The sequence below is a fragment of the Pseudophryne corroboree genome, chromosome 10, assembly GCF_028390025.1.
Source record: "Pseudophryne corroboree isolate aPseCor3 chromosome 10, aPseCor3.hap2, whole genome shotgun sequence".
NCBI lineage: Eukaryota > Metazoa > Chordata > Amphibia > Anura > Myobatrachidae > Pseudophryne > Pseudophryne corroboree.
This window is the reverse complement of record NC_086453.1, coordinates 95291851-95307850: the sequence shown is the minus strand read 5'-3', so window position 1 is coordinate 95307850 and position 16000 is coordinate 95291851.

The following is a 16000-nucleotide window of genomic DNA, read 5'->3' as shown; positions in this document are numbered from 1 at the left end:
TACCTCTGGTCCCAAGCATTTTGGATAAGGGATACTCAACCTGTATTTACTTTGTGGCATAGGCCAGCGGTTCTCAAACTGTGTGCCGTGGCTCCCTGGGGTGCCTCGGGGCACTTGCAGATGTGCCCTGGGTTGGTGGTCCTGGACCAATTTAAATCATTTATTGTCAATGTAATAGGCAAAACCAGTGCTGGTGGTGTCCAATCATAAAATATGTGGACAAACAGAAGTGAATCCTGTCCCTCACCACATAACCTTAGGATGACATATAAACACAGTTTACTTAATTTAATATTTCTTTCTACATTTCTCAATAAGAAACTTTTGGCCTAGAGGTGACGTGAACAAAAATTCTGATACCCTAGGGCACCGTGATTCCACAAAGATTGGGAACCACTGGCCTAGGAGATCCCAGAGATCCTGGTGAAATGTGTTGGAGTATGGTGTTGTAAACCGCATAATTGTTTCCCCCTTCCAGCTGCACAATTGTATACCACAATTTAGGGCCTTGGGCATCAGATAACAGGGCCAAGATGACACAATTCACTGCAAATTGCATCATCGAACCCCCAGATCACCCGCTTATTTAAGGAAGTGGAAAGATCCATGTAGCTGGTCTACATTCCTTGGAGAAATCCCTGAAATTTGGGACTCTACAGACATTGCGGGAGAATAGGCAAGTATGAGGCCTGCAGCAGCTGATATGATGTTGCATATAGGTGTATCTTTAATAGATTAGATATTTTATTACTAAGGATAAAAATAAGGTGTAGCTCTTATGAAGGGTAGGAGGCCAACTATGTGACCCCTGAACTGCATCCGCTTGTCTATCACTTCCTTATGCTAACAAAAATAATCTTTAACCCCTAGTTAAATGTCTAAATTCTCAGCTCATTAGTCTGGTTCAGGGCCATCATGGGCTGTGAAGGCCCCCGATGCTAGAGTGCAGGCCAAATTGGACACGTGGCTATGTCACACCAAGGACCCAGTGCAGAGGCATCATGCTGCCGCCAGTGAGGTTGTCGTCCTTACCTCCGCTCCCTGCACCCTCAGCTGATTACCGCAGTCTCATTAAGCATGTGTCGGTAACCAGTGTATGCAGTTGGGGGAGGAGATTAATGAAAAAGTCGCCACTGACCCAGTTGCATTCACTGGAGTAAATATAACAGACAGAACCCAAAAGAAGTCACTGCTCCCCACTGCAAGCACAGTGGGTATGCGGTCATAAGAACAAATAGTGTCCATCCTTATAATTGGTAAATGCTTTTATTAGAGCAATGGGCGCATTTATTTATTACCAGTTATTTATATAGCGCACACATATTCCACAGCGCTTTACAGATAATATTTGCCCATTCACATCAGTCCCTGCCCCAGTGGATCTTACAATCTATATTCCTTACACATGTACACACACACTAGGGCAGTGGCGGAACAAGCAAGCGGTGGGCCCAGGTGCGACAAAATGCTTTGGGCCCCCCCATCCAAGTCCACCCCGGGGGCAGTGCGCGCCGTAGGCGCGCGCAAAAATACATAGTGGCGTGGCTTCGTGGGGAAGGGGTGTGGCCACAAAATAATACCAACACAGTAGTCTCCATTATTCAAATTACGCCGCACAGTAGCACCACTACACCAGGTAGAGACCCTTTTACACCTTACAGCGAACAGATTCCTCTTTTTACACATTACAGCAGACAGCGTGCCCTTTTTACACATAACGGCAGACAGCGTGCCCTTTTTACACATAACGGCAGACCGCGTGCCCTTGTTACACATTACGGCAGACAGCGTGCCCTTTTTACACATTACGGTAGACAGCGTGCCCTTGTTACACATTACGGCAGACAGCGTGCCCTTGTTACACATTACGGCAGACAGCGTCCCCATTTTTACACATTACGGCAGGCAGATTCCTCCTTTTTACACATAGCAGCAGGCAGATTCCCCATTTTTACACATAGCGTCAGGCAGCCCCCCTTTTTTACACATTACGGCAGGCAGATTCCCCATTTTTACACATAGCGTCGGGCAGATTACCCCTTTTTACACATAACGGCAGACCGCGTGCCCTTGTTACACATTACGGCAGACAGCGTGCCCTTTTTACACATTACGGCAGACAGCGTGCCCTTGTTACACATTACGGCAGACAGCGTCCCCATTTTTACACATTACGGCAGGCAGATTCCCCTTTTTACACATAGTGGCAGGCAGTCCCCCCTTTTTACACATTGCGGCAGGTAGTCCCCCCTTTTTACACATTGCGGCAGGCAGTCCCCCCTTTTTACACAGTGCGGCAGGCAGTCCCCCCTTTTTACACATTGCGGCAGGCAGTCCCCCCTTTTTACACATTGCGGCAGGTAGTCCCCCATTTTTACACATTGCGGCAGGCAGTCCCCCCTTTTTACACATTGCGGCAGGTAGTCCCCCCTTTTTACACATTGCGGCAGGCAGTCCCCCCTTTTTACACAGTGCGGCAGGCAGTCCCCCCTTTTTACACATTGCGGCAGGTAGTCCCCCCTTTTTACACATTGCGGCAGGCAGGCACAAGAAAGAAAGAAGGAAAGAAAAAGAAAGAAAGAAAGAAAGAAAGAAAGAAAGAAAGAAAGAAAGAAAGAAAGAAGAATTATACTTACCCTCAGGCTCCTCGGTGCAGCTGCGTCAGACGACGATTCCCAGGCAGTAGAGAATGAGGAGGAGGGAGCCGGAGGACGGAGCCGCAGCAGCGCTTTGTTACTGGTGGAGGCGCTGCTGCTGCTGCCCCTCTGCTTCCCTATAGGCTGTTCTCGGAAGACAGCCTATAGGGAAGCAGAGGAGCAGCAGCAGCAGCGCCTCCACCAGTAACAAAGCGCTGCTGCGGCTCCGTCCTCCGGCTCCCTCCTCCTTCCCCCGTCTGTACCGCTGCTCAGCTCCTATCTCCGGGCGGCTGTGCGCTGCGGGCAGCGGTTGCCTGCAGCGCACAGCGGCATGTAATGAGTCAGTTTGACTCATTACATGCTTGGGCCCCTGGACAGAGGCGGGCCCCAGTGCAGTGCACTGCCGGTAGTTCCGCCTCTGCACTAGGGTTATTTTTTGTTGGAAGCCAATTAACCTACCAGTATATTTTTGGATTGTGGGAGAAAACCAGAGGACCCAGAGGAAACCCATGCAAGCATGGGGAGAATATATAAACTCCACACAGTTAGGGCCATGGTGGGAATCGAACCCATGACCTCAGTGCTATGAGGCAGTAATGCTAACCATTACACCATCCGTGCTGCCACAGGGGTCAGATCACTCTTTTGGTTTTTGGTTTGGTTTTCAGCTTGAATAAGTCCAAAGTAGTGGATGAAACATGTAGCTGCTCTCTTACCGACAGGATATCTCTATTACCACTGCCGCTTTATGTTGATTAGGACAATACATGTCTGCTGACTCCTACCCTGAGGGCAGAGTACTAACGAGTGCCTTCTGCTGCCTACAGTGCTGTCTCCCGGCTAATCCATCAGGTCTGGTGGAGCGGAGCAGTTAGAGGTGGTGAATGGATCAAGCGCCATACCATAGCAGTTTCCGACCATCCTGGAGAAAATGGCTGGCTATACAGAGACTGCAGCCAGGCTTCATGTATATGCAATTGTGCTAATAGTCAAGGGGGGTAATACATCTTGCCGGACTCCAGGAATCTGCAATATTTATTTCAATTGGATCGGCATCTATAAAGCAGTTTATTTTGATTAATCTGGAGCACAAAGATCACATATATTTCTGAATAAGGTACCATATAACTATAATATATAAGGTATATATTTTTTATACTGCTCTGGTCTGGACATTAAATGAGTGCTCATTTGAACTTTGCAAAGTAACACCGATTAATCAATCACTTTGTGCTAAATGGTGGTTTCATTTGACCACTCCTTATGATACTGTGTAGCTGGGTTGGGTACGAAATCCCGGTAGTTACAATCAGGATGCCAACAGCGGTATCCCGACGTTCAAAATCCCAATGGATCGTGGTATTTTCAGTCGGAGACTCAGGGTCAGTGACAGCTAGTGCAGCCAAGAGACTGAAGAGGGGGTGTGGGGTTCCATGTGAAGGAGGTGTGGACTCATGGGAGCCCCGCTTACATCACTAAATGGGGTGTGGCTTTGCAGGGAAAGCCCCTGATTACCTCACTCCAGGGCTGTGCAGGGTGCGCCCTGTTTTGTTCATATGTTTGGAAATCCAGTCATAAGGACACAGAGACATGTGAGTTCACTGCTGTGCTGTTTTATTCCATCACCAACTCCAGACACACTGCACACTGGACCACCCACTTCCCAGCATCCCCCTGGTCCCAGGGACCATCACTGAAGAGTCAGGCTTACACATATTAGTAAGGGAGTGTCTACAAATATTAAGCATTCTAATACACTAACATCACATCCTCTTTTCTTTAAAGATAAGCCCTGTACGCTTCAATGCAACAATTAACAACGTCATATTAAGAACATCATCTAACACGTTTCAATGAGTCTCTCAGGTCTGCGTATTTCCCTTTTGGGTCTTTCATACACAGTCTGTGTTTCATCGACCAAGTTGGACCTTTCTAGAATCGTGGTTTGTTCGCCATTATCAGGATCATCATACATGTCAGATGAAGGGTATTCTTCAGTCATGTTGTCTTCATTATGGTTAGGTTGAGATCTTAAATCCACCCGATTTCTTCTTACTTCCATTCCACGTATAGTATAAGATCTTGGTGCTACTTGTGCTTGCACAATACCTTTTGCACCCAAATACCTTTCTCATGATCTCTGAGATGGACTTGGTCACCCGATTTTAGATCAGATAAGCTTTTTGCTCGCCTGTCATGGAACAGTTTCTGTTTCGCTTGTTGACGTTCCTTACTCAGTCTGACCAACGCTGAGTTATGTGTGTTAAGCAGTTCATCATGTATCGGGAGATTTGCTCTAATCCTCCTTCCCATCAGCATTTGTGCAGGAGAAAGTCCATTCTGTAAAGGTGTACTGCGGTAGATTAAAAGACTTTTATAGAAATCTTCTTTACCTTCTTGAGCTTTTTTCATGAGACTGTTTACAGTTTTTACTGAACTTTCCACCAACCCATTTGAGCGTGGATAGTGGGAACTTGACGTAGTATGGACAAATTCCCACTCATCAGCAAATTGTCTAAATTCAGCACTGGAAAACTGAGGACCATTGTCAGTAAACACTTCCATAGGAACACCATGCCTTGCAAAGATTGGCTTCATGCAATTGATTATGGCTTTACTAGTAGTTGTATGTAGTGTCTTCACCTCAGGGTAGTTAGAGTAATAATCAGTCACGACAATGTACGTTTTCCCATTACAATCAAACAAATCTGCGCCAACTTTCTGGTACGGTCTCTCTGGCACTGCGTGAGGACTCAGTGGCTCGACTTGTTGTTTCAGTCTATACGTAAGACATAATTCACATGTAGCTGTAGTCTCTGCTATGTCTTGGTTCATTATTGGCCAATACATAACTTCACACGCTCTCCGCTTACATTTTTCTTCTCCTAAGTGGCCTTCATGTATCTTGCACAGCACAGTTTTTCTTAGTCATGCAGGTATGACAAACCTATTGCCTTTGTAAATAATACCATCGACAACTGTAAGGTCACTGCGGTACATCCAATAATCATGGATAGACAGCGGGCACGCATGTTTTTCTGCTGGCCAACCTTTCAGAATGATATCTTTCAACACTTTCATTGTGTCATCTGTCTCAGTTTCTTTCCTAATCTGTTCTTGTCTTGCAAAAGACACTGGTAGAGAAGCTACGATCAAATTAACATAGGATTCTATCTCTTCATCCATCAGACTTTTGGAACCTTCACTTTTGTCCACAGCACGAGAAAGTGTATCAGCAATGTGCATGTATTTGCCGGGACAGTACAGCAAGTGTACATCATATTTCTGTAGTCTAATAAGCATTCGTTGAATTCTCATGGGACAGTCATGTAATGATTTAGTCATGATAGCTACCAATGGCTTGTGGTCAGTTTCCACTGTAAATGTTTGACCATACACAAACTGATGAAATCGCTCACATGCATATGTGATCGCTAGAAGTTCTTTTTCTATCTGAGCATACCTTGTTTCAGCACTTGTCAGTGCTCTTGATGCATAGATTACTGGTTGCCATGTATCCTCATGTTCTTGTAACAGCACTGAGCCTAGGCCAAATTGCGAAGCATCTGCTGAAATTCTTATTCTTTTCGCAGGATCAAAGAATTTTAGCACTGGTTGCTCTGTAATAATCTGTTTCAAGTTTTGCCAACTTTCTTCTTGTTCATGTGACCACATCCACTCGTTATCTTTGTCCAACAACCATCTAAGAGAGGCTGTTCATTCAGAGAGTTGAGAAATAAACTTTCCTAAGTAAGTAATCATTCCTAAGAATCTTCTGACGTCGTCTTTGTTGTTAGGACGTTCCATGTTCACTATGGCTGATATTTTCCTTGGGTCTGATTTTACACCTTCATCCGAGACCACGTCGCCCATAAAGGTAAGTGTATTCACGCCAAATTCACATTTGTCCTTGTTTAGCTTTAGATTCACTTTCTTGACAAGTTCCATTACTTGTCTCAATCTAGAATCATGTTCTTCCTTTGTAGATCCCCAGACAATAATGTCATCCATCATTGTTTCAACACCTGGAATATGTTCAAAAATCATGTGTATCTTTTTGTGATATACTTCTGGAGCAGACAATATTCCATATGGTAGTCGAAGAAATCTGTATCGACCTTCTGGTGTATTAAATGTACAAAACTTTGAGCTGGCCTCATCTAGCTTCATTTGCCAGAATCCTGAAGATGCGTCCAATTTACTGAACCATTTTGCTCCCGCAAATTGCGACATGATTTCATCTCTGGTTGGTAGTTTGAAATGTTCTCGTTTAATAGCTTTGTTTAAATATCTGGGGTCTAGACATATTCTGAGTTGTCCATTTTTCTTTTCAACAATTACTAAGGAGCTTACCCATTCAGTAGGCTCATCAACTATCTGTATCACACCCAAGGCTTCCTTGCGATTTAACTCTTGTTTCAGTTTTTCTCTCAGTGCAAACGGCACTTTTCTACAGGGGTGTATCACTGAAGAAACTTGTGTGTCTATATTTATTTTATGCTCTCCAGGCAAACAACCTAGACCTTCAAACAAGTCTCTGTATTCTGTAAATATCGATTTGCAGTCATCTTCTACTTGTGATGTCACCATAAAAACTTTCTTTAGCAAGCTTAGTTTCTCACAGGAACTTAATCCTAGAATCGGTTGCACATTTTTATCCACAATCAGTAGAGATGTTTTAAACTGTTGTCCCTTATATCTCAGTGTCACTAAGCATGTACCTTTCACAGGAATTTCCTCCCCAGTGTACCCTGTAACTTTCACTTTGGTTGGATGAATTTTAGGTTTTACTCTAAAAGTCTTATAGTCTTGAAATGATATTAAATTCACCTACGCTCCAGTATCAAGCTTAAAGGGAATGACAATCTCGTTCACAGTTAAAGGGACAATCCATTCTTTCTTATCTGCACTGCAAAGTTCAATGCAATCCACAAAGAATTCCTCTGTTTAACAACATGCACTTTGGTTGTTTCACTTTTCATTTTACAGCATTTGGCAAAGTGATTTAGTCTACCACATTTCATGCAGGTTTTACCATAAGCAGGGCACATTTTAGGATTGTGAGCATGTCCACATCTACTAGATATTTCCTTGTTAGACTGTGGCTTAGACTGCTTCATTCTTGAGAATGGAGGTTTGATTGGCTCTGTTTTCTGCACTACCTGCACTACAGGTTTGCTTGGCTCTATTTTCTGCACTACATCAGCTTCCTTGTGTAACTTTTTGGCTTGAAATCTAGTTATTTCTGCTGATCTGCACACAGTCACTGCCTTTTCTAGTGTTAGGTCTTGCTCTCTCAGCAGTCTCTCTCTGAGTCCATTATCAGGTATTCCACAGACAATATGATCTCTAATCAGTGAATCCTTTAAATCACTAAACTCACAGGTTTTACTGAGTGATTGCAGCTCTGTAACATACTGATCAAATCCATCTACAGACTTCTGATCACATGTGAAAAACATATCTTTCATATGTCACATTTTTTCTTGGCACAAAGTAATCTTCAAACTTTTGCATTATAGAAGATAGCACCATATTCTGCCCCTCAGCAAACTGAAAACTTATAAATGTCCAGCACATCCTCTCCTATCACATGGAGGAAAATGGATGCCTTAGTTTTGTCAGCCTCTGTATCAGCTCCACATGCAGCAAGATATATATTAAACCTTTGCTTAAATCTTTTCCAGTTTTCAGACAAGTTACCAGACATCAGCATGCCGGTTGGAGGAGCTAGTTTATCCATGGTTACTCACTGTTTGAAGATAGGAGCACACGGCAGGCTTTGCAGACACTGAGTATCACAGCTTTACAAACTGCTGCAGGATTCTTTCACACTCTGAGAGCACTAGCAGTCCAAGTTAAACTTCTTCTGACACCACGTTTTGTTCATATGTTTGGAAATCCAGTCATAAGGACACAGAGACATGTGAGTTCACTGCTGTGCTGTTTTATTTCATCACCAACTCCAGACACACTGCACACTGGACCACCCACTTCCCAGCATCCCCCTGGTCCCAGGGACCATCACTGAAGAGTCAGGCTTACACATATTAGTAAGGGAGTGTCTACAACTATTAAGCATTCTAATACACTAACATCACACCCCCGGAGACTCTTCCAGCACTGCCAGGTCCTTCTCAGTGATGGGAGGTGAGTGCTTCAGGTTAATGTCACACTGCAGCACCCGGCTCCTGTGACTGTCATGATTTTGGTGTCAGCCCCTGGAAGGGTGGCACCTGGGAGTGGGCCACACCTCCCTTGTGATGCCACTTTGTAGTTTACCCCACCCTTAACCCTGACCCAACCCTCCCGCAGCCTAACCCTACCCCCACTGCAGACTAACCATAACCTCCCCCACCCCCTCAGCCTAAACCTAAACTTCCCATAGTGCCTAACCCTAACCTCGGTACTTACTGTCTGTACTGTGACCATCGGGATGCCACTGTCGGTATCCCAACTGCTGGAATCCTGACTGCATCCCTTATAGTCAACACATAGTTAGGGGCTGAGTGAATTTTTATATTCTTATATAGTAAAGACTCATTTGGTGATTGGTAGTTTAATTGGGGCAGATGTATTAAGTCTGGAGAAGTGATAAAGCAGTGATAAGTGCAAGGTGATAACGTATCAGCCAATCAACTCCAATATGTAAATTGGCAGGAGCTGACTGTCTGGTGCGTTATCACCTTGCATTTATTACTTGTTTATCACTTCTCCATGCTCAATACATCTGCCTATTACATAATAAAACAAGCTATGAGCTAAGACATTTTATTTTAGTTTTAATGATACAGTATATGCATATTTACTAATTAGGACAGCTTGCAGAGGCAGCCTGCACACATTCTACTTGTCCGCACTTCACTAAAGATGGCATTCGGTACAGTACAGTGGAAATATTTTGTAGTTACTGGTACATTTTGGACTAATAGTAATAAAACAAGCAAGTGGCGCCCCTAGGCTTGTGCGTTATGTGCCTAAAGGGAAGTTCATCACTGACTAGGGCTAAAAATGTAAGTCATACAGTAGCATGATTTGTTATGACAGAGGACGATGGGCTTTAGGCTAAAAGAGGTCATAGACCTAGAATATATAATTGTTCAAGAAGCATAATCATAATGAGACATAAGCTGCTATCATTCACATAGGGGTCTATTTACTAAGCCTTGGATGGAGATAAAGTCCCAACAAACCAGCTCCTAACTGTCATTTTTCAAATGCAGCCTGTGACATGCCATGTAGTTGCTGATTGGCTGGTACTTTATCTCCGTGCACTTTATCTCCATCCAAGGCTTAGTAAATAAACCTCTTAAAGAGCAAATTCCATAGCTTATCTCTCAGACTATAAAACATTGATTATTTTGATAGGCGCTTCCTACTAAGTTAGATATCTCCTTTGCAAAACACTGGTAATCCTATATATCAGGTTGGGTACGAAATCCCAGGCAGTCGGAATCCCGACAGTCAGAAGACTGACAGCGGGATCCCCATGGCCAGAATCCTGACATATGGCATTTTTACCCTAACCCACCCCTCCTGCAGCCTAACCCTAATCTCCCCCTAGGCTCCCGCAGCCTAACCATGACCATCTCCGACCTGGCCTAACTCTAACCCACACCCTAGTTCCTAACCCTAACTCCAACCCTTGTACTTAATGCCGAGATCTATTGGGATTTTGACCATTGGGATCCCGCTGTCATTCTTCTGACTGTTGGGAAAGCGACTCCTGGTATGTTGACCGCATCCCCTATAAACGACTACCAATAGCCTACCTTAGAGACACCACCCCATATCACGAGACGTCCCAATATCTGATAGACACTTAGGGGTAAATTTACTAAAGCTTCTAAAACAGAAAACTGGTGATGTTGCCCATTTATAATGAGGACTAAATAGGTTGGACTATATCATATTAAAATCAATAATGTATCAAACAAAAATATTAATAATATTTTTAATACACCTGAAAATTATCTCTGTGAGGTGAAAACAATCAGTTTAAATGTAATGGTGAAATTAGTTTAAAATCAATTCATTAATTTTGGAACTGTTAATGATCCCTAATTTAAGACCCCTATGTAACAAGCCTTGGGAGTGATAAAGTAGACAGAGATAAAGTACCGACCAATCAGCTCCTAACTGCCATGTTACAGGCTGTGTTTGAAAAACTGCAGGAACTGATTGGCTGGCACTTTGGGCCTTATTCAGACCTGATCACTCCTCTGCAAATGTGATCAGATAGTCGCCGCCCATAGAAAACCCGCCCCGTGCAAGTGTGCGAATGCATGCGTACGCCGTGCAAAAACGTTGCCAGACAGCGGACATCTGCAAATCGGTTTGCAACTCACTCACCATCGAATGATTTTTCCAGTCTGTGCAGTCTGTGCGTAGCCCAGGACCTACTCCTCCAGTGCGATAGAATCAGGCTGGTCGTAGCCGGTGATGACGTCACACACCCACCCAGAAAACGCTTGGGAACGCCTGCGTTTTTTCTGACACTCCCAGAAAACGAGCAGTTACCACCCACAAATGTTCTCTTCCTGTCAATCACTTTGCGTACGCCTAGCGATCTAAATTTTCGCACCATTCTGTCGCTGTTTGGGCTTGCGCCTGAACATTGCGGTGCATACGCATGCACAGTCATTCGATAATCGGTCGCTGTGCGATTTTGCACAACAGCGATCAGGTCTGAATTAGGCCCTTTATCTCCATTAACGTTATCTCGCTTCAAGGCTTAGTACATAGGGAGTGATTTAGACCTGATCGCTGGGCTGCTAACTTTGTTGTCCTGCGTTCAGATAGTCGTAGTCCCAGGGGGAGTGTATATTCGCCGTGCAAGTGTGCGATCCCATGTGTACTCCGAGCTGCAAAAATCCAGTGTGTGCACTGTGCAGTCTCTGCGCAGCCCAGAACTTACTCCTACAGTGCGATCACAACAGGCTGATCGGGGACGGAGCTGACGCCAGATACCCTCCCTGAAAACCCTTGGGAACGTCTGTGTTTTTCCGGACACTCCCAGTAAACGGTCAGTTACCAACCACAAATGGCTTCCTCCTTTGAATCACCTTGCGAGTGCCCATGCGAATTAAATTTTGGCACCATCTTGTCACTGACCGGCGATGCCCGTTGTTGTTGGCCGACGGGCATGCGCATTGTGGTGCATATGCATGTGCAATTATGACCTGATCGCCCACTGTGTGAAAACGCACAGCAGTGGTCAGGTCTAAATCAGGCCCACAGACCCTTTACTCCTTCGCTGCTGAGGGCTTTCTCACTTATGTGCAGAGCCCCTTCAGAAAACTCTAACGTCAAATAAAATGTAACTAAAATGTCTAACACACAGGGCCGGTGCAAGGTCTCTTGGCACCCTAGGCAAAACTTTTGCCTACTGCCCCTTCCCCCTACCTGCCCTTCAGGAGAAAGGCATACTGTTGCTCTCCCCCACACCGTCTGTTGTATGGCTGCTCCCTTCTCCCCAGCCTGTGTGGGCTCCAGCTGCCCCCCCCCCCCACTTTTTTAAATGTCTTCTGTTTGCATGCCAGCTACTCCTCTCCCTCCCCCCCCCCCCCCCCCCCCCCCCCCCCCCCCCCCCCAGACTGCTGCTCTCCCCCTCATTTCTTATTAAATGCAGAGAGTGCACTGTGCGGCCACCTTACCTGCAGGCTGCGATGCAGAGTTGGGACTGAGTAGTCTGTGAAAGAGTCTGGAATGAAGAGCAGCACCGCATGTCACCCCCAGCCAGGACTCCAGGAGTTGTCAAAGTTACTGTCTGTGCCAGGTGGAGCTGGATGCTGCAATACAGGAGCTTGGTAGTCGCGGCTATTGTAGCTACGAGTGCCATGGGGAGTGCGGCTGCTATGAGATGTAGGACCACACTACCTTTTTCATGCAGCTGTAACAAGCCGCCCCTTCAGGTCCCGGCGCCCCTAGGCAGCTGCCTAAAGCTGCCTAGTGGAAGCTCCGGCCCTGCTAACACAGGGGGTAATTCCAAGTTGATCGCAGCAGGAATTTTGTTAGCAGTTGGGCAAAACCATGTGCACTGCAGGGGAGGCAGATATAACATGTGCAGAGAGAGTTAGATTTGTGTGGGTTATATTGGTTCTGTGCAGGGTAAATACTGGCTGCTTTATTTTTACACTGCAAATTAGATTGCAGATTGAACACACCCCACCCAAATCTAACTCTCTCTGCACATGTTAAATCTGCCTCCCCTGCAGGGCACATGGTTTTGCCCAACTGCTAACAAAATTCCTGCTGCGATCAACTTGGAATTACCCCCACTAACAGCAATGGCACACATAAATGTAAATACTCTGGTGCCAGGTCCGCAGTAACAATTATGAAAACACTCACCGGATCCAGCAGGGAAGAAGCAGATCCAGCACTGACATTAGCAGAAGAAAAACTGTTTAATTCTATCAAAACAACATGTTAGAAAACAGATGCACTCTGTGCCCAACGGCCGTTTCTATCACCTTCTCACACCACAAAAAGATACTTGCTTTGGCATTAATTTGGCATGGACTCGATATGTAGGTTTTCATAGTCATTTTTCTTAAAAATTCTAATGCATTTTTTCTTTTAATCATCCTAAATTAAATGCATTTATAATGTATAGGAGTGATATGGAAGACCAGCAAAGTGTACAATTTGTAAGCTAGAAAATCTTTAAATTAGGAGAACCCGGCTTTTTTTTAATGGGGGGTAAGTCTGGATATCAGATCTCTCCCACCTTTGGAAAAAAAATAATTTTTTAAGTACTGTTTTAAGCTGGATATACACTATACCCGACAGATTGGACAGATAATCTAAACCCCTATACACACTAGGCGATATTTTGAACAATGGCCCTCATTCCGAGTTGATCGCTCGTTAGTGGTTTTCGCAACGGAGCGATTTGTCGCAAACTGCGCATGCGCAATGTTCGCAGTGCGTCTGAGCCAAGTAAATTTGCCAAAAAGTTAGGTATTTTACTCAAGGCTTAACGAAGACATTTCTTCGTTCTGGTGATCGGAGTGTGATTGACAGGAAGTGGGTGTTTCTGGGCGGAAACTGGCCGTTTTATGGGTGTGTGCGGAAAAACGCTGCCGTTTCTGAGAAAAACGCGGGAGTGGTTGGAGAAATGGGGGAGTGTCTGGGCGAACGCTGGGTGTGTTTGTGACGTCAAACCAGGAACGAAACTGACTGAACTGATCGCAGTGGCAGAGTAAGTCCCGAGCTACTCAGAAACTGCAAAGAAATTTCTATTCGCAATTATGCCAATCTTTCGTTCGCAATTCTGCAAAGCTAAGATTCACTCCCAGTAGGCGGCGGTTTAGCGTGTGCAAAGCTGCTAAAATCAGCTAGCGAGCGAACAATTCGTAATGAGGGCCAATATTGCTCAGAAAGGACACTGGGGGTCATTCCGAATAGATCGCTGGCTAGCAACCTTTTGCAGTGCTGTGATCAGATAGTCGCTGCCTATGGGGGAGTGTATTTTCGCTTTGCAAGTGTGCATACGCTGTTGCAGCCGAGGGCACAAAAAAAGTTTTTTGCAGTTTGTGAGTAGCTCTGGACTTACTCAGCCACTGCGATCACTTCAGTCTTTTTGGTCCCGGATTGACGTCAGACACCCGCCCTGCAAACGCTTGGACACGCCTGCTTTTTTGCAAACACTCCCAGAAAACGATCAGTTGACACCCACAAATGCCTTCTTTCTGTAAATCACCTTGCGATCGGCTGTGCGAATGGATTGTTAAATCCATCGGCCAGCACCGATCCTCGTTGTACCCGTACGACACGCCTGCGCATTGCGGTGCATACGCATGCGCAGTTTTGCCAAGATTTAACCTGATCGCAGCGCTGCAAAAAGTTGCTAGCGAGCTATCAACTCGGAATGACCCCCTATGAGTGTACACTCATTATCGTTAACGATGCATGCTCCCGCGCGTCGTTAATGACTCCCTCCCTCTTCTGAACATGTACAGACGAGGTAGGTCCTCGTTAATGACAGCCATGCTACATCTCTGTCGTTCCCCCCGACAACCTCCCACCCCGCTGTTGCTCACTTCCCCCTTCCCCGCTGGCATCGGAAAGTGTGTATGCACTTACCAATGCCGGCACACCGCCGAGTCCCCGCTGCCACCAATATCGGCGTCGGTGGGAGCTCGGCTAGTGTGTACTGACCTTTATAGTTTGTATCCAGCTTTAGTCTTTGGTGATCACAAATACGTCACTGTTTATCGAGCACTTGTCTGAAAGAGGGTGCCCACATGTGTGTTCAGGCTGGTATGGAAGATATAGGGAACCCCTCCCCCAGCCCCCTAATCTATGGAACACATTTTCTATGGTGCAGGTGTGGTAGCCGGGCAGCGGGAGGTCCATCAGTCATTTTAAAAAGCATTGCACGCCAGGCCGTTTCATCACATAAGCAAGAAGTTTATTCACAGTTCAGTCAGAGTTATCACGACAATAACATTTAACTCCTTGTTCTCCTCTCCAGCGCAATATTCATATGGGTTACATCAAGTTACATCTCTTTTTATTTGCTTCACTGGCAATAACAGCATTTACAGTGATGTGACAGCATTATAGTACAGTACTTACCAGCGCAGTCTCTGGGAATCAGTAGTGCGGCGACCGCAAACTGAGATTCATTTCAGTGTGCTCTCCCCCATTCGCTAGAGGCTCTATCTAAACGGGATCTCTTATGGACACGTTACTGGGGCCTTCCGCCAAACGTGGTTTCCTACCACTCACCCAGGTCGTCCTCTCCCGCAGACTCACACCTCCCGTGCTGCTTCTTGGGTACCCCTGAAGATGCCTTTGTTACTGGTTCCTTCCACTGTACTCTGCATACTGTGGCTCTCACACTGCAAATCTGGATATCTCTTGCTCTTCCTAGCAGCACCTACATGCTGTTCTATAATGCCAGGGACTGTGGAGTACCATGCTTGTTCCACAGTCCCCAGACTGCGTTTCTCCTGGACACTAGCCTGTGCCCTCCATCTCTGTCCTCAGCTCACACTGAATTCTCACCTGTGTCTTGTTCCTTGTCCTAAAACCCCCTACACTTCCTGTCCTAACCTCTTACATGTTGCAGGGTCTGCCAGAACTGGTTTTGGGGCCATAAACTTCCCCACTCACTGATAAGAATCAAAAGGCTTTTGGAACTTTCCAAAATCTGTTGTCTCCTAACATTCCAGTATGCCACATAGGGGTAATAATGGGCCTGATTCAGATGTGGTTGGAGATGCACTAGTACGTTAATGCAGTATGGGGTGTCTGATATAAGTAGATACCTTCTACTTGCATGTGATCCCTGCTGCTTCATAGGATGCAGGCACGCAGCATTAGATCAACTGCAACATCATAGGTTCGGCTGA